Below are 21,635 nucleotides of genomic sequence, written 5' to 3'. Positions count from 1 at the left end.
GGAACAGACCCACTCACAGCCGGACAGGGAACAGACACATTCTCAGCCGGACAGGGAACAGACACATTCATAGCTGGACAGGGAACTGACACATTCACAGCCAGACAGGGAACAGACACATTCACAGCCAGACAGGGAACAGACACATTCACAGCCGGACAGGGAACAGACACATTCACAGCTGGACAGGGAACAGACACATTAACAGCCGGACAGGGAACAGACACATTCACAGCCAGACAGGGAACAGACACATTCACAGCCAGACAGGGAACAGACACATTCTCAGCCGGACAGGGAACAGACACATCACAGCTGGACAGGGACCAGACACATTAACAGCCGGACAGGGAACAGACACATTCACAGCCAGACAGGGAACGGACACATTCACAGCCGGACAGGGAACAGACACATTAACAGCCGGACAGGGAACAGACACATTCACAGCCGGATACGAAACAGACACATAAACAGCCGGACAGGGAACAGACACATTCACAGCCGGACAGGGAACAGACACATTCACAGCCGGACAGGGAACAGACACATTCACAGCCAGACAGGGAACAGACACATTCTCAGCCAGACAGGGGAACAGACACATTCACAGCTGGACAGGGAACAGACACATTAACAGCCGGACAGGGAACAGACACATTCACAGCCAGACAGGGAACAGACACATTCACAGCCGGACAGGGAACAGACACATTCACAGCCAGACAGGGAACAGACACATTCGCAACCAGATTGGAACAGACCCACTCACAGCCGGACAGGGAACAGACACATTCTCAGCCGGACAGGGAACAGACACATTAACAGCCGGACAGGGAACAGACACATTCACAGCCAGACAGGGAACAGACACATTAACAGCCGGACAGGGAACAGACACATTCACAGCCAGACAGGGAACAGACACATTCACAGCCGGACAGGGAACAGACACATTCACAGCCAGACAGGGAACAGACACATTAACAGCCGGACAGGGAACAGACACATTCACAGCCAGACAGGGAACAGACACATTCACAGCCAGACAGGGAACAGACACATTCACAGCCGGACAGGCAACAGACACATTCACAGCCAGACAGGGAACAGACACATTCACAGTCAGACAGGGAACAGACACATTCACAGCCGGACAAGGAACAGACACATTCACAGCTGGACAGGGAACAGACACATTAACAGCCGGACAGGGAACAGACACATTCACAGCCAGACAGGGAACAGACACATTCACAGCCGGACAGGGAACAGACACATTCTCAGCCGGACAGGGAACAGGCACATTAACAGCCGGACAGGGAACAGACACATTCACAGCCAGACAGGGAACAGACACATTCACAGCCGGACAGGGAACAGACACATTAACAGCCGGACAGGGAACAGACACATTCACAGCCGGATACGAAACAGACACATTAACAGCCGGACAGGGAACAGACACATTCACAGCCGGACAGGGAACAGACACATTCACAGCCGGACAGGGAACAGACACATTCACAGCCAGACAGGGAACAGACACATTCTCAGCCAGACAGGGAACAGACACATTCACAGCCGGACAGGGAACAGACACATTAACAGCCGGACAGGGAACAGACACATTCACAGCCAGACAGGGAACAGACACATTCACAGCCGGACAGGGAACAGACACATTCACAGCCAGACAGGGAACAGACACATTCACAGCCAGACAGGGAACAGACACATTAACAGCCAGACAGGGAACAGACACATTCACAGCCAGACAGGGAACAGACACATTCCCAGCCGGACAGGGAACAGACACATTAACAGCCGGACAGGGAACAGACACATTCACAGCTGGACAGGGAAATGACACATTAACAGCCAGACAGGGAACAGACACATTCACAGCCGGATACGAAACAGACACATTAACAGCCGGACAGGGAACAGACACATTTACAGCTGGACAGGGAACAGACACATTCACAGCTGGACAGGGAACAGACACATTAACAGCCGGACAGGGAACAGACACATTCACAGCCAGACAGGGAACAGACACATTCACAGCTGGATAGGAAACAGACACATTAACAGCCAGACAGGGAACAGACACATTCACAGCTGGACAGGGAACAGACACATAAACAGCCAGACAGGGAACAGACACATTCACAGCGGGATACGAAACAGACACATTAACAGCCGGACAAGGAACAGCCACATTCACAGCCAGATGGGGAACAGACACATTCACAGCTGGACAGGGAACAGACACATTAACAGCCGGATAGGAAACAGACACATTAACAGCTGGACTGGGAACAGACTCACTCACAGCCAGATGGGGAACAGACTCACTCACAGCCAAACAGGGAACAGACACATTCGCAGCCAGACAGGGAACAGACACATTCACAGCCGGACAGGGAACAGACACATTCACAGCCAGACAGGGAACAGACACATTCACAGCCAGACAGGGAACAGACACATTAACAGCCGGACAGGGAACAGACACATTCACAGCCAGACAGGGAACAGACACATTCACAGCCGGACAGGGAACAGACACATTAACAGCCAGACAGGGAACAGACACATTCACAGCTGGACAGGGAACAGACACATTAACAGCCAGACAGGGAACAGACACATTCACAGCCAGATACGAAACAGACACATTAACAGCCGGACAGGGAACAGACACATTTACAGCTGGACAGGGAACAGACACATTCACAGCTGGACAGGGAACAGACACATTAACAGCCGGACAGGGAACAGACATATTCACAGCCAGACAGGGAACAGACACATTCACAGCTGGATAGAAACAGACACATTAACAGCCGGACAGGGAACAGACACATTCACAGCTGGACAGGGAACAGACACATAAACAGCCAGACAGGGAACAGACACATTCACAGCGGGATACGAAACAGACACATTAACAGCCGGACAAGGAACAGCCACATTCACAGCCAGATGGGGAACAGACACATTCACAGCTGGACAGGGAACAGACACATTAACAGCCGGATAGGAAGCAGACACATTAACAGCTGGACTGGGAACAGACTCACTCACAGCCAGATGGGGAACAGACTCACTCACTGCCAAACAGGGAACAGACACATTCGCAGCCGGACAAGGAGCAGACACATTGGCAGCTGAACAGTAAATAGACAGAATCCACAGCCGGACAGGGAACAAACACACTCACAGCCAGACGGGGAACAGTCTCACACACAGCCGGACCTGGAACAGACTCACTCACAGCTGGACCTGGAGCATTCTCACTCAAAACTGGATCTGGACCAGGCACACTCACAGCTGGACCTAGAACAGACTCACTCACAGCTGGACTTTGAACAGACCCACTCACAGCTGGACCTGGAACAGATTCACACACAGCTGGAACCGGAACAGACTCGCTACAGGTGGACCGTGAACAGTCTCAGTCACAGCTGGACCAGAAACAATCTTACTCACAATTGGATAGGGAAGAGTCTCAGTTACAGCTGGACCGGGAATAGAGTCAATAACAGCCTGTCCAGTAACCGATTCACTCACAGATGGAACAGGAACAGACTCACTCACAGCTGGACTGGGAACAGATTTACTCACAGCTGGACCTGGAACAGACTGACTCACAATTGGAACAGGAAGAGTCTCAGTTACAGCTGGACCGGGAGTAGAGTCAAGAAAAGCCTGTCCAGTAACAGAGACACTCACAACTGGACCTGGAACAGACCAATTAACAGCTGGAAAGTGAACAGACACACACACAGCTGCACTTGGAACAGACACACTCACGGATGGAAATGATGAAGAAACATTGAAATCTAAACAGGGAACAGAAACACTCACTGATGGAAACGATGAAGAAACATTGAAATCTAAACAGGGAACAGACACACTCACTGATGGAAATGATGAAGAAACATTGAAATCTAAACAGGGAACAGAAACACTCACTGATGGAAATGATGAATAAACATTGAAATCCAAACAGGGAACAGACACAATCACTGATGGAAATGATGAAGAAACATTGAAATCTAAACAGGGAACAGACACACTCACTGATGGAAATGATGAAGAAACATTGAAATCTAAACAGGGAACAGACACACTCACTGATGGAAATGATGAAGAAACATTGAAATCTAAACAGGGAACAGACACACTCACCGATGGAAATGATGAAGAAACACTCAAATCTAAACAAGGAACAGACACACTCACTGATGGAAATGATGAAGAAACATTGAAATCTAAACAGGGAACAGACACACTCACCGATGGAAATGATGAAGAAACACTCAAATTTAAACAGGGAACAGACACAATCACTGATGGAAATGATGAAGAAACATTGAAATCTAAACAGGGAACAGACACACTCACTGATGGAAATGATGAAGAAACATTGAAATCTAAACAGGGAACAGACACACTCACTGATGGAAATGATGAAGAAACATTGAAATCTAAACAGGGAACAGACACACTCACTGATGGAAATGATGAAGAAACATTGAAATCTAAACAGGGAACAGACACACTCACTGATGGAAATGATGAAGAAACATTGAAATCTAAACAGGGAACAGACACACTCACTGATGGAAATGATGAAGAAAGACTCAAATCTAAACAGGGAACAGACACACTCACCGATGGAAATGATAAAGAAACATTGAAATCTAAACAGGGAACAGACACACTCACTGATGGAAATGATGAAGAATCATTGAAATCTGAACAGGGAACAGACAAACTCACTGATGGAAATGATGAAGAAACATTGAAATCTAAACAGGGAACAGACACACTCACTGATGGAAATGATGAAGAAACATTGAAATCTAAACAGGGAACAGAAACACTCACCGATGGAAATAATGAAGAAACACTAAAATCTAAACAGGGAACAGACACACTCACTGATGGAAATAATGAAGAAACACTAAAATCTAAACAGGGAACAGACACACTCACTGATGGAAATGATGAAGAAACATTGAAATCTAAACAGGGAACAGACACACACACTGAAGGAAATGATGAAGAAACATTGAAATCTAAACAGGGAACAGACACACTCACTGATGGAAATGATGAAGAAACATTGAAATCTAAACAGGGAACAGACACACTCACTGATGGAAGTGAAGAAGAAACATTGAAATCTAAACAGGGAACAGACACATTCACCGATGGAAATAATGAAGAAACATTGAAATCTAAACAGGGAACAGACACACTCACTGATGGAAATGATGAAGAAACATTGAAATCTAAACAGGGAACAGACACACTCACTGATGGAAATGATGAAGAAACATTGAAATCTAAACAGGGAACAGACACACTCACTGGTGGAAATGATGAAGAAACATTGAAATCCAAAAAGGGAACAGACACACTCACGGATGGAAATGATGAAGAAACATGGAAATCTAAACAGGGAACATACACACACTCACTGATGGAAATGATGAAGAAACATTGAAATCTAAACAGGGAACAGACACACTCACTGATGGAAATGATGAAGAAACATTGAAATCTAAAAAGGGAACAGACACACTCACTTATGGAAATGATGAAGAAACATTGAAATCTAAACAGGGAACAGACACACTCACTGATGGAAATGATGAAGAAACATTGAAATCTAAACAGGGAACAGACACACTCACTGATGGAAATGATGAAGAAACATTGAAATCTAAACAGGGAACAGAAACACTCACTGATGGAAATGATGAAGATACATTGAAATCTAAACAGGGAACAGACACACTCACTGATGGAAATGATGAAGAAACATTGAAATCTAAACAGGGAACAGACACACTCAATGATGGAAATGATGAAGAAACACTCAAATCTAAACAGGGAACAGACACATTCACTGATGGAAATGATGAAGAAACATTGAAATCTAAACAGGGAACAGAAACACTCACTGATGGAAATGATGAAGAAACATTGAAATCTAAACAGGGAACAGATACACTCACTGATGGAAATGATGAAGAAACATTGAAATCTAAACAGGGAACAGACACACTCACTGATGGAAATGATGAAGAAACATTGAAATCTAAACAGGGAACAGACACACTCACTGATGGAAATGATGAAGAAACATTGAAATCTAAACAGGGAACAGACACACTCACTGATGGAAATGATGAAGAAACATTGAAATCCAAACAGGGAACAGACACACTCACTGATGGAAATGATGAAGAAACATTGAAATCTCAACAGGGAACAGACACACTCACTGATGGAAATGATGAAGAAACATTGAAATCTAAACAGGGAACAGACACACTCACTGATGGAAATGATGAAGAAACACTCAAATCTAAATAGGGAACAGACACATTCACTGATGGAAATGATGAAGAAACATTGAAATCTAAATAGGGAACAGACACACTCACTGATGGAAATGATGAAGAAACACTCAAATCTAAACAGGGAACAGACACACTCACTGATGGAAATGATAAAGAAACATTGAAATCTAAACAGGGAACAGAAACACTCACTGATGGAAATGATGAAGAAACATTGAAATCCAAACAGGGAACAGACACACTCACTGATGGAAATGATGAAGAAACTTTGAAATCTTAACAGGGAACAGACACACTCACTGATGGAAATGATGAAGAAACACTCAAATCTAAACAGGGAACAGACACATTCACTGATGGAAATGATGAAGAAACACTCTAATCTAAACAGGGAACAGACACACTCACTGATGGAAATGATGAAGAAACAATCAAATCTAAACAGGGAACAGATACACTCACTGATGGAAATGATGAAGAAACATTGAAATCTAAACAGGGAACAGACACTCTCAATGATGGAAATGATGAAGAAACACTCAAATTTAAACAGGGAACAGACACATTCACTGATGGAAATGATGAAGAAACATTGAAATCTAAACAGGGAACAGACACACTCACTGATGGAAATGATGAAGAAACATTGAAATCTAAACAGGGAACAGACACACTCACTGATGGAAATGATGAAGAAACACTCAAATCTAAGCAGGGAACAGACACATTCACTGATGGAAATGATGAAGAAACATTGAAATCTAAACAGGGAACAGACACACTCACTGATGGAAATGATGAAGAAACACTCAAATCTAAACAGGGAACAGACAGACTCACTGATGGAAATGATGAAGAAACATTGAAATCTAAACAGGGAACAGACACACTCACTGATGGAAATGATGAAGAAACACTCAAATCTAAACAGGGAACAGACACACTCACTGATGGAAATGATGAAGAAGCGTTGAAATCTAAACAGGGAACAGACACACTCACTGATGGAAATGACAAAGAAACATTGAAATCTAAACAGGGAACAGACACACTCACTGATGTAAATGATGAAGAAACACTCAAATCTAAACAGGGAACAGACACACTCACTGATGGAAATAATGAAGAAACACTAAAATGTAAACAGGGAACAGACACACTCACTGATGGAAATGATGAAGAAACACTCAAATCTAAACAGGGAACAGACACACTCACTGATGGAAATAATGAAGAAACACTAAAATCTAAACAGGGAACAGACACACTCACTGATGGAAATGATGAAGAAACACTCAAATCTAAACAGGGAACTGACACACTCACTGATGGAAATGACAAATAAACATTGAAATCTAAACAGGGAACAGACACACTCACTGATGGAAATGATGAAGAAACACTCAAATCTAAACAGGGAACAGACACACTCACTGATGGAAATGATGAAGAAACAATCAAATCTAAACAGGGAACAGACACACACACTGATGGAAATGATGAAGAAACAATCAAATCTAAACAGGGAACAGACACACTCACTGATGGAAATGATGAAGAAACAATCAAATCTAAACAGGGAACAGATACACTCACTGATGGAAATGATGAAGAAACACTCAAATCTAAACAGGGAGCAGACACACTCACTGATGGAAATGATGAAGAAACATTGAAATCTAAAAAGGGAACAGACACACTCACTGATGGAATTGATTAAGAAACATTGAAATCTAAACAGGGAACAGAAACACTCACTGATGGAAATGATGAAGAAACACTCAAATCTAAACAGGGAACAGACACACTCACTGTTGGAAATGATGAAGAAACAATCAAATCTAAACAGGGAACAGACACACACACTGATGGAAATGATGAAGAAACAATCAAATCTAAACAGGGAACAGACACACTCACTGATGGAAATGATGAAGAAACACTCAAATCTAAACAGGGAACAGACACATTCACTGATGCAAATGATGAAGAAACATTGAAATCTGAACAGTGAACCGACACACTCACTGATGGAAATGATGAAGAAACACTCAAATCTAAACAGGGAACAGACACATTCACTGATGGAAATGATGAAGAAACATTGAAATCTAAACAGGGAACAGACACACTCACTGATGGAAATGATGAAGAAACATTGAAATCTAAACAGGGAACAGACACACTCACTGATGGAAATGATGAAGAAACACTCAAATCTAAACAGGGAACAGACACACTCACTGATGGAAATGATGAAGAAACATTGAAATCTAAACAGGTAACAGACACATTCACTGATGGAAATGATAAAGAAACATTGAAATCTAAACAGGGAACAGACACACTCACTGATGGAAATGATGAAGAAACATTGAAATCTAAACAGGGAACAGACACACTCACTGATGGAAATGATGAAGAAACACTCAAATCTAAACAGGGAACAGACACACTCACTGATGGAAATGATGAAGAAACATTGAAATCTAAACAGGTAACAGACACATTCACTGATGGAAATGATAAAGAAACATTGAAATCTAAACAGGGAACAGATACACTCACAGATGGAAATGATGAAGAAACAATCAAATCTAAACAGGGAACAGACACACTCACTGATGGAAATGATGAAGAAACATTGAAATCTGAACAGTGAACAGACACACTCACTGATGGAAATGATGAAGAAACATTGAAATCTAAACAGGGAACAGACACATTCACTGATGGAAATGATGAAGAAACATTGAAATCTAAACAGGGAACAGACACACTCACTGATGGAAATGATGAAGAAACATTGAAATCTAAACAGGGAACAGACACACTCACTGATGGAAATGATGAAGAAACACTCAAATCTAAACAGGGAACAGACACATTCACTGATGGAAATGATGAAGAAACATTGAAATCTAAACAGGGAACAGACACACTCACTGATGGAAATGATGAAGAAACATTGAAATCTGAACAGTGAACAGACACACTCACTGATGGAAATGATGAAGAAACATTGAAATCTAAACAGGGAACAGACACATTCACTGATGGAAATGATGAAGAAACATTGAAATCTAAACAGGGAACAGACACACTCACTGATGGAAATGATGAAGAAACATTGAAATCTAAACAGGGAACAGACACACTCACTGATGGAAATGATGAAGAAACACTCAAATCTAAACAGGGAACAGACACACACACTGATGGAAATGATGAAGAAACAATCAAATCTAAACAGGGAACAGACACACTCACTGATGGAAATGATGAAGAAACACTCAAATCTAAACAGGGAACAGACACACTCACTGATGGAAATGATGAAGAAACAATCAAATCTAAACAGGGAACAGATACACTCACTGATGGAAATGATGAAGAAACACTCAAATCTAAACAGGGAACAGACACACTCACTGATGGAAATGATGAAGAAACATTGAAATCTAAAAAGGGAACAGACACACTCACTGATGGAAATGATTAAGAAACATTGAAATCTAAACAGGGAACAGACACACTCACTGATGGAAATGATGAAGAAACACTCAAATCTAAACAGGGAACAGACACACTCACTGTTGGAAATGATGAAGAAACAATCAAATCTAAACAGGGAACAGACACACACACTGATGGAAATGATGAAGAAACAATCAAATCTAAACAGGGAACAGACACACTCACTGATGGAAATGATGAAGAAACACTCAAATCTAAACAGGGAACAGACACATTCACTGATGGAAATGATGAAGAAACATTGAAATCTAAACAGGGAACAGACACACTCACTGATGGAAATGATGAAGAAACATTGAAATCTAAACAGGGAACAGACACACTCACTGATGGAAATGATGAAGAAACACTCAAATCTAAACAGGGAACAGACACACTCACTGATGGAAATGATGAAGAAACATTGAAATCTAAACAGGTAACAGACACATTCACTGATGGAAATGATAAAGAAACATTGAAATCTAAACAGGGAAAAGACACACTCACTGATGGAAATGATGAAGAAACACTCAAATCTAAACAGGGAACAGACACACTCACTGATGGAAATGTTGAAGAAACATTGAAATCTAAACAGGGAACAGATACACTCACTGATGGAAATGATGAAGAAACATTGAAATCTAAACAGGGAACAGACACACTCACTGATGGAAATGATGAAGAAACATTGAAATCTAAACAGGGAACAGACACACTCACTGATGGAAATGATGAAGAAACATTGAAATCTAAACAGGGAACAGACACACTCACTGATGGAAATGATGAAGAAACACTCAAATCTAAACAGGGAACAGATATACTCAATGATGGAAATAATGAAGAAACATTTAAATCCAAACAGGGAACAGACACACTCACTGATGGAAATGATGAAGAAACATTGAAATCTAAACAGGGAAAAGACACACTCACTGATGGAAATGATGAAGAGACATTGAAATCTAAACAGGGAACAGACACACTCATTGATGGAAATGATGAAGAAACACTCAAATCTAAACAGGGAACAGACACATTCACTGATGGAAATGATGAAGAAAAATTGAAATCTAAATAGGGAACAGACATACTCACTGATGGAAATGATGAAGAAACACTCAAATCTAAACAGGGAACAGACACACTCACTGATGGAAATGATGAAGAAGCATTGAAATCTAAACAGGGAACAGACACATTCACTGATGGAAATGATGAAGAAACATTGAAATCTAAACAGGGAACAGACACACTCACTGATGGAAATGATGAAGAAACAATCAAATCAAAACAGGGAACAGACACACACACTGATGGAAATGATGAAAAACAATCAAATCTAAACAGGGAACAGACACAATCACTGATGGAAATGATGAAGAAACACTCAAATCTAAACAGGGAACAGACACACTCACTGATGGAAATGATGAAGAATCAATCAAATCTAAACAGGGAACAGATACACTCACTGATGGAAATGATGAAGAAACACTCAAATCTAAACAGGGAACAGACACTCTCAATGATGGAAATGATGAAGAAACAATCAAATCTAAACAGGGAACAGACACATTCACTGATGGAAATGATGAAGAAACATTGAAATCTAAACAGTGAACAGACATACTCACTGATGGAAATGATGAAGAAACACTCACATTTAAACAGGGAACAGACACATTCACTGATGGAAATGATGAAGAAACATTGAAAACTAAACAGGGAACAGACACACTCACTGATGGAAATGATGAAGAAACATTGAAATCTAAACAGGGAACAGACACACTCACTGATGGAAATGATGAAGAAACACACAAATCTAAACAGGGAACAGACACATTCACTGATGGAAATGATGAAGAAACATTGAAATCTAAACAGGGAACAGACACACTCACAGATGGAAATGATGAAGAAACACTCAAATCTAAACAGGGAACAGACACACTCACTGATGGAAATGATGAAGAAACACTCAAATCTAAACAGGAAACAGACACACTCACGGATGGAAATGATGAAGAAACATTGAAATCTAAACAGGGAACAGAAACACTGACTGATGGAAATGATGAAGAAACACTCAAATCTAAACAGGGAACAGACACACTCACTGATGGAAATGATGAAGAAACATTGAAATCTAAAAAGGGAACAGACACACTCACTGATGGAAATGATGAAGAAACACTCAAATCTAAACAGGGAACAGACACACTCACTGATGGAAATGATAAAGAAACATTGAAATCTAAACAGGGAACAGACACACTCACTGATGGAAATGATGAAGAAACACTCAAATCTAAACAGGGAACAGACACAGTCACTGATGGAAATGATGAAGAAACACTCAAATCTAAACAGGGAACAGACAGACTCACTGATGGAAATGATGTAGAAACATTGAAATCTAAACAGGGAACAGACACACTCACTGATGGAAATGATGAAGAAACACTCAAATCTAAACAGGGAACAGACACACTCACTGATGGAAATGATAAAGAAACATTGAAATCTGAACAGGGAACAGACACACTCACTGATGGAAATGATAAAGAAACATTGAAATCTAAACAGGGAACAGACACACTCACTGATGGAAATGATGAAGAAACATTGAAATCTAAACAGGGAACAGACACACTCACTGATGGAAATGTTGAAGAAACATTGAAATCTAAACAGGGAACAGACACACTCACTGATGGAAATGATGAAGAAACATTGAAATCTAAACAGGGAACAGACACACTCACTGATGGAAATGATGAAGAAACATTGAAATCTAAACAGGGAACAGACACACTCACTGATGGAAATGATGAAGAAACATTGAAATCTAAACAGGGAACAGACACACTCACTGATGGAAATGATGAAGAAACATTGAAATCTAAACAGGGAACAGACACACTCACTGATGGAAATGATGAAGAAACACTCAAATCTAAACAGGGAACAGACACACTCACTGATGGAAATGATGAAGAAACACTCAAATCTAAACAGGAAACAGACACACTCACGGATTGAAATGATGAAGAAACATTGAAATCTAAACAGGGAACAGAAACACTGACTGATGGAAATGATGAAGAAACACTCAAATCTAAACAGGGAACAGACACACACACTGATGGAAATGATGAAGAAACATTGAAATCTAAAAAGGGAACAGACACACTCACTGATGGAAATGATGAAGAAACATTGAAATCTAAACAGGGAACAGACACACTCACTGATGGAAATGATGAAGAAACATTGAAATCTAAACAGGGAACAGACACACTCACTGATGGAAATGATGAAGAAACAATCAAATCTAAACAGGGAACAGACACACACACTGATGGAAATGATGAAGAAACAATCAAATCTAAACAGGGAACAGACACACTCACTGATGGAAATGATGAAGAAACACTCAAATCTAAACAGGGAACAGACACACTCACTGATGGAAATGATGAAGAAACAATCAAATCTAAACAGGGAACAGATACACTCACTGATGGAAATGATGAAGAAACACTCAAATCTAAACAGGGAACAGACACACTCAAGGATGGAAATGATGAAGAAACATTGAAATCTAAAAAGGGAACAGACACACTCACTGATGGAAATGATGAAGAAACACTCAAATCTAAACAGGGAACAGACACACTCACTGATGGAAATGATGAAGAAACATTGAAATCTAAAAAGGGAACAGACACACTCAATGATGGAAATGATTAAGAAACATTGAAATCTAAACAGGGAACAGACACACTCACTGATGGAAATGATGAAGAAACATTGAAATCTAAACAGGGAACAGACACACTCACTGATGGAAATGATGAAGAAACATTGAAATCTAAACAGGGAACAGACACACTCACTGATGGAAATGATGAAGAAACATTGAAATCTAAACAGGGAACAGACACACTCACCGATGGAAATGATGAAGAAACGTTGAAATCTAAACAGGGAACAGACACACTCACCGATGGAAATAATGAAGAAACACTAAAATCTAAACAGGGAACAGACACACTCACCAATGGAAATGATGAAGAAACATTGAAATCAAAACAGGGAACAGATACACTCACTGATGGAAATAATGAAGAATCATTGAAATCCAAACAGGGAACAGAAACACTCACTGATGGAAATGATGAAGAAACATTGAAATCTAAACAGGGAACAGACACACTCAATGATGGAAATGATGAAGAAACACTCAAATCTAAACAGGGAACAGACACACTCACTGATGGAAATGATGAAGAAACACTCAAATCTAAACAGGGAACAGACACACTCACTGATGGAAATGATGAAGAAACAATCAAATCTAAACAGGGAACAGACACACACACTGATGGAAATGATGAAGAAACAATCAAATCTAAACAGGGAACAGACACAATCACTGATGGAAATGATGAAGAAACACGCAAATCTAAACAGGGAACAGACACACTCACTGATGGAAATGATGAAGAAACAATCAAATCTAAACAGGGAACAGAAACACTCACTGATGGAAATGATGAAGAAACACTCAAATCTAAACAGGGAACAGACACTCTCAATGATGGAAATGATGAAGAAACAATCAAATCTAAACAGGGAACAGACACATTCACTGATGGAAATGATGAAGAAACATTGAAATCTAAACAGGGAACAGAAACATTCACTGATGGAAATGATGAAGAAACACTCAAATCTAAACAGGGAACAGACACACTCACTGATGGAAATGATGAAGAAACATTGAAATCTAAACAGGGAACAGACACATTCACTGATGGAAATGATGAAGAAACACTCAAATCTAAACAGGGAACAGACACACTCACTGATGGAAATGATGAAGAAACAATCAAATCTAAATAGGGAACAGATACACTCACTGATGGAAATGATGAAGAATCAATCAAATCTAAACAGGGAACAGATACACTCACTGATGGAAATGATGAAGAATCAATCAAATCTAAACAGGGAACAGATACACTCACTGATGGAAATGATGAAGAAACACTCAAATCTAAACAGGGAACAGACACTCTCAATGATGGAAATGATGAAGAAACAATCAAATCTAAACAGGGAACAGACACATTCACTGATGGAAATGATGAAGAAATATTGAAATCTAAACAGGGAACAGACACACTCACTGATGGAAATGATGAAGAAACATTGAAATCTAAACAGGGAACAGACACAGTCACTGATGGAAATGATGAAGAAACACTCAAATCTAAACAGGGAACAGACACATTCACTGATGGAAATGATGAAGAAACATTGAAAACTAAACAGGGAACAGACACACTCACTGATGGAAATGATGAAGAAACATTGAAATCTAAACAGGGAACAGACACACTCACTGATGGAAATGATGACGAAACACACAAATCTAAACAGGGAACAGACACATTCACTGATGGAAATGATGAAGAAACATTGAAATCTAAACAGGGAACAGACACACTCACTGATGGAAATGATGAAGAAACATTGAAATCTAAACAGGGAACAGACACACTCACTGATGGAAATGATGAAGAAACACTCAAATCTAAACAGGGAACAGACACATTCACTGATGGAAATGATGAAGAAACATTGAAATCTAAACAGGGAACAGACACACTCACTGATGGAAATGATGAAGAAACACTCAAATCTAAACAGGGAACAGACAGACTCACTGATGGAAATGATGTAGAAACATTGAAATCTAAACAGGGAACAGACACACTCACTGATGGAAATGATGAAGAAACATTCAAATCTAAACAGGGAACAGACACATTCACTAATGGAAATGATGAAGAAACACTCAAATCTAAACAGGGAACAGACAGACTCACTGATGGAAATGATGTAGAAACATTGAAATCTAAACAGGGAACAGACACACTCACTGATGGAAATGATGAAGAAACATTGAAATCTAAACAGGGAACAGACACAGTCACTGATGGAAATGATGAAGAAACACTCAAATCTAAACAGGGAACAGACACACTCACTGATGGAAATGATGAAGAAACACTCAAATCTAAACAGGAAACAGACACACTCACGGATGGAAATGATGAAGAAACATTGAAATCTAAACAGGGAACAGAAACACTGACTGATGGAAATGATGAAGAAACACTCAAATCTAAACAGGGAACAGACACACTCACTGATGGAAATGATGAAGAAACATTGAAATCTAAAAAGGGAACAGACACACTCACTGATGGAAATGATTAAGAAACATTGAAATCTAAACAGGGAACAGACACACTCACTGATGGAAATGATGAAGAAACATTGAAATCTAAACAGGGAACAGACACACTCACTGATGGAAATGATGAAGAAACAATCAAATCTAAACAGGGAACAGCCACACACACTGATGGAAATGATGAAGAAACAATCAAATCTAAACAGGGAACAGACACACTCACTGATGGAAATGATGAAGAAACACTCAAATCTAAACAGGGAACAGACACACTCACTGATGGAAATGATGAAGAAACAATCAAATCTAAACAGGGAACAGATACACTCACTGATGGAAATGATGAAGAAACACTCAAATCTAAACAGGGAACAGACACACTCACGGATGGAAATGATGAAGAAACATTGAAATCTAAAAAGGGAACAGACACACTCACTGATGGAAATGATGAAGAAACATTGAAATCTAAACAGGGAACAGACACACTCACTGATGGAAATGATGAAGAAACACTCAAATCTAAACAGGGAACAGACACACTCACTGATGGAAATGATGAAGAAACATTGAAATCTAAAAAGGGAACAGACACACTCACTGATGGAAATGATTAAGAAACATTGAAATCTAAACAGGGAACAGACACACTCACTGATGGAAATGATGAAGAAACATTGAAATCTAAACAGGGAACAGACACACTCACTGATGGAAATGATGAAGACACACTCAAATCTAAACAGGGAACAGATACACTCAATGATGGAAATAATGAAGAAACATTTAATTCCAAACAGGGAACAGACACACTCACCAATGGAAATGATGAAGAAACATTGAAATCAAAACAGGGAACAGATACACTCAATGATGGAAATAATGAAGAAACATTGAAATCCAAACAGGGAACAGAAACACTCACTGATGGAAATGATGAAGAAACATTGAAATCTAAACAGGGAACAGACACACTCACTGATGGAAATGATGAAGACACACTCAAATCTAAACAGGGAACAGATACACTCAATGATGGAAATAATGAAGAAACATTTAATTCCAAACAGGGAACAGACACACTCACTGATGGAAATGATGAAGAAACAATCAAATCTAAACAGGGAACAGACACATTCACTGATGGAAATGATGAAGAAACATTGAAATCTAAACAGGGAACAGACACACTCACTGATGGAAATGATGAAGAAACATTGAAATCTAAACAGGGAACAGACACACTCACTGATGGAAATGATGAAGAAACACTCAAATCTAAACAGGGAACAGACACATTCACTGATGGAAATGATGAAGAAACATTGAAATCTAAACAGGGAACAGACACACTCACTGATGGAAATGATGAAGCAACACTCAAATCTAAACAGGGAACAGACAGACTCACTGATGGAAATGATGTAGAAACATTGAAATCTAAACAGGGAACAGACACACTCACTGATGGAAATGATGAAGAAACACTCAAATCTAAACAGGGAACAGACACACTCACTGATGGAAATGATAAAGAAACATTGAAATCTGAACAGGGAACAGACACACTCACTGATGGAAATGATAAAGAAACATTGAAATCTAAACAGGGAACAGACAGACTCACTGATGGAAATGATGAAGAAACATTGAAATCTAAACAGGGAACAGAAACACTCACTGATGGAAATGATGAAGAAACATTGAAATCTAAACAGGGAACAGACACATTCACTGATGGAAATGATGAAGAAACATTGAAATCTAAACAGGGAACAGACACACTCACTGATGGAAATGATGAAGAAACATTGAAATCTAAACAGGGAACAGACACACTCACTGATGGAAATGATGAAGAAACACTCAAATCTAAACAGGGAACAGACACATTCACTGATGGAAATGATGAAGAAACATTGAAATCTAAACAGGGAACAGACACACTCACTGATGGAAATGATGAAGAAACACTCAAACCTAAACAGGGAACAGACAGACTCACTGATGGAAATGATGTAGAAACATTGAAATCTAAACAGGGAACAGACACACTCACTGATGGAAATGATGAAGAAACACTCAAATCTAAACAGGGAACAGACACATTCACTGATGGAAATGATGAAGAAACATAGAAATCTAAACAGGGAACAGACACACTCACTGATGGAAATGATGAAGAAACACTCAAATCTAAACAGGGAACAGACAGACTCACTGATGGAAATGATGTAGAAACATTGAAATCTAAATAGGGAACGGAGACACTGACTGATGGAAATGATGAAGAAACACTCAAATCTAAACAGGGAACAGACACACTCACTGATGGAAATGATGAAGAAACATTGAAATCTAAACAGGGAACAGACACACTCACTGATGGAAATGATGAAGAAACACACAAATCTAAACAGGGAACAGACACACTCACTGATTGAAATGATGAAGAAACAATCAAATCTAAACAGGGAACAGATACACTCACTGATGGAAATGATGAAGAAACACTCAAATCTAAACAGGGAACAGACACTCTCACTGATGGAAATGATGAAGAAACATTGAAATCTAAACAGGGAACAGACACACTCACTGATGGAAATGATGAAGAAACACACAAATCTAAACAGGGAACAGACACACTCACTGATTGAAATGATGAAGAAACAATCAAATCGAAACAGGGAACAGATACACTCACTGATGGAAATGATGAAGAAACACTCAAATCTAAACAGGGAACAGACACTCTCACTGATGGAAATGATGAAGAAACATTGAAATCTAAACAGGGAACAGACACACTCACTGATGGAAATGATGAAGAAACATTGAAATCTAAACAGGGAACAGACACACTCACTGATGGAAATGATGAAGAAACACTCAAATCTAAACAGGGAACAGACACACTCACTGATGGAAATGTTGAAGAAACATTGAAATCTAAACAGGGAACAGACACACTCACTGATGGAAATGATGAAGAAACATTGAAATCTAAACAGGGAACAGACACACTCACTGATGGAAATGATGAAGAAACATTGAAATCTAAACAGGGAACAGACACACTCACTGATGGAAATGATGAAGAAACATTGAAATCTAAACAGGGAACAGACACACTCACTGATGGAAATGATGAAGAAACAATCAAATCTAAACAGGGAACAGACACACTCACTGATGGAAATGTTGAAGAAACATTGAAATCTAAACAGGGAACAGACACACTCACTGATGGAAATGATGAAGAAACATTGAAATCTAAACAGGGAACAGACACACTCACTGATGGAAATGATGAAGAAACATTGAAATCTAAACAGGGAACAGACACACTCACTGATGGAAATGATGAAGAAACACACAAATCTAAACAGGGAACAGACACACTCACTGATTGAAATGATGAAGAAACAATCAAATCTAAACAGGGAACAGATACACTCACTGATGGAAATGATGAAGAAACATTGAAATCTAAACAGGGAACAGACACACTCACTGATGGAAATGATGAAGAAACAATCAAATCTAAACAGGGAACAGACACACTCACTGATGGAAATGATGAAGAAACAATCAAATCTAAACAGGGAACAGACACACTCACTGATGGAAATGTTGAAGAAACATTGAAATCTAAACAGGGAACAGACACACTCACTGATGGAAATGATGAAGAAACATTGAAATCTAAACAGGGAACAGACACACTCACTGATGGAAATGATGAAGAAACATTGAAATCTAAACAGGGAACAGACACACTCACTGATGGAAATGATGAAGAAACACACAAATCTAAACAGGGAACAGACACACTCACTGATTGAAATGATGAAGAAACAATCAAATCTAAACAGGGAACAGATACACTCACTGATGGAAATGATGAAGAAACAATCAAATCTAAACAGGGAACAGACACACTCACTGATGGAAATGTTGAAGAAACATTGAAATCTAAACAGGGAACAGACACACTCACTGATGGAAATGATGAAGAAACATTGAAATCTAAACAGGGAACAGACACACTCACTGATGGAAATGATGAAGAAACATTGAAATCTAAACAGGGAACAGACACACTCACTGATGGAAATGATGAAGAAACACACAAATCTAAACAGGGAACAGACACACTCACTGATTGAAATGATGAAGAAACAATCAAATCGAAACAGGGAACAGATACACTCACTGATGGAAATGATGAAGAAACACTCAAATCTAAACAGGGAACAGACACTCTCACTGATGGAAATGATGAAGAAACATTGAAATCTAAACAGGGAACAGACACACTCACTGATGGAAATGATGAAGAAACATTGAAATCTAAACAGGGAACAGACACACTCACTGATGGAAATGATGAAGAAACACTCAAATCTAAACAGGGAACAGACACACTCACTGATGGAAATGTTGAAGAAACATTGAAATCTAAACAGGGAACAGACACACTCACTGATGGAAATGATGAAGAAACATTGAAATCTAAACAGGGAACAGACACACTCACTGATGGAAATGATGAAGAAACATTGAAATCTAAACAGGGAACAGACACACTCACTGATGGAAATGATGAAGAAACATTGAAATCTAAACAGGGAACAGACACACTCACTGATGGAAATGATGAAGAAACAATCAAATCTAAACAGGGAACAGACACACTCACTGATGGAAATGTTGAAGAAACATTGAAATCTAAACAGGGAACAGACACACTCACTGATGGAAATGATGAAGAAACATTGAAATCTAAACCGGGAACAGACACACTCACTGATGGAAATGATGAAGAAACATTGAAATCTAAACAGGGAACAGACACACTCACTGATGGAAATGATGAAGAAACACACAAATCTAAACAGGGAACAGACACACTCACTGATTGAAATGATGAAGAAACAATCAAATCTAAACAGGGAACAGATACACTCACTGATGGAAATGATGAAGAAACATTGAAATCTAAACAGGGAACAGACACACTCACTGATGGAAATGATGAAGAAACAATCAAATCTAAACAGGGAACAGACACACTCACTGATGGAAATGATGAAGAAACAATCAAATCTAAACAGGGAACAGACACACTCACTGATGGAAATGTTGAAGAAACATTGAAATCTAAACAGGGAACAGACACACTCACTGATGGAAATGATGAAGAAACATTGAAATCTAAACAGGGAACAGACACACTCACTGATGGAAATGATGAAGAAACATTGAAATCTAAACAGGGAACAGACACACTCACTGATGGAAATGATGAAGAAACACACAAATCTAAACAGGGAACAGACACACTCACTGATTGAAATGATGAAGAAACAATCAAATCTAAACAGGGAACAGATACACTCACTGATGGAAATGATGAAGAAACACTCAAATCTAAACAGGGAACAGAC

Source organism: Heterodontus francisci, chromosome 28 (genome assembly GCF_036365525.1).
Source record: "Heterodontus francisci isolate sHetFra1 chromosome 28, sHetFra1.hap1, whole genome shotgun sequence".
NCBI classification, from domain to species: Eukaryota; Metazoa; Chordata; class Chondrichthyes; order Heterodontiformes; family Heterodontidae; genus Heterodontus; species Heterodontus francisci.
This window is presented reverse-complemented; position numbering follows the sequence as displayed.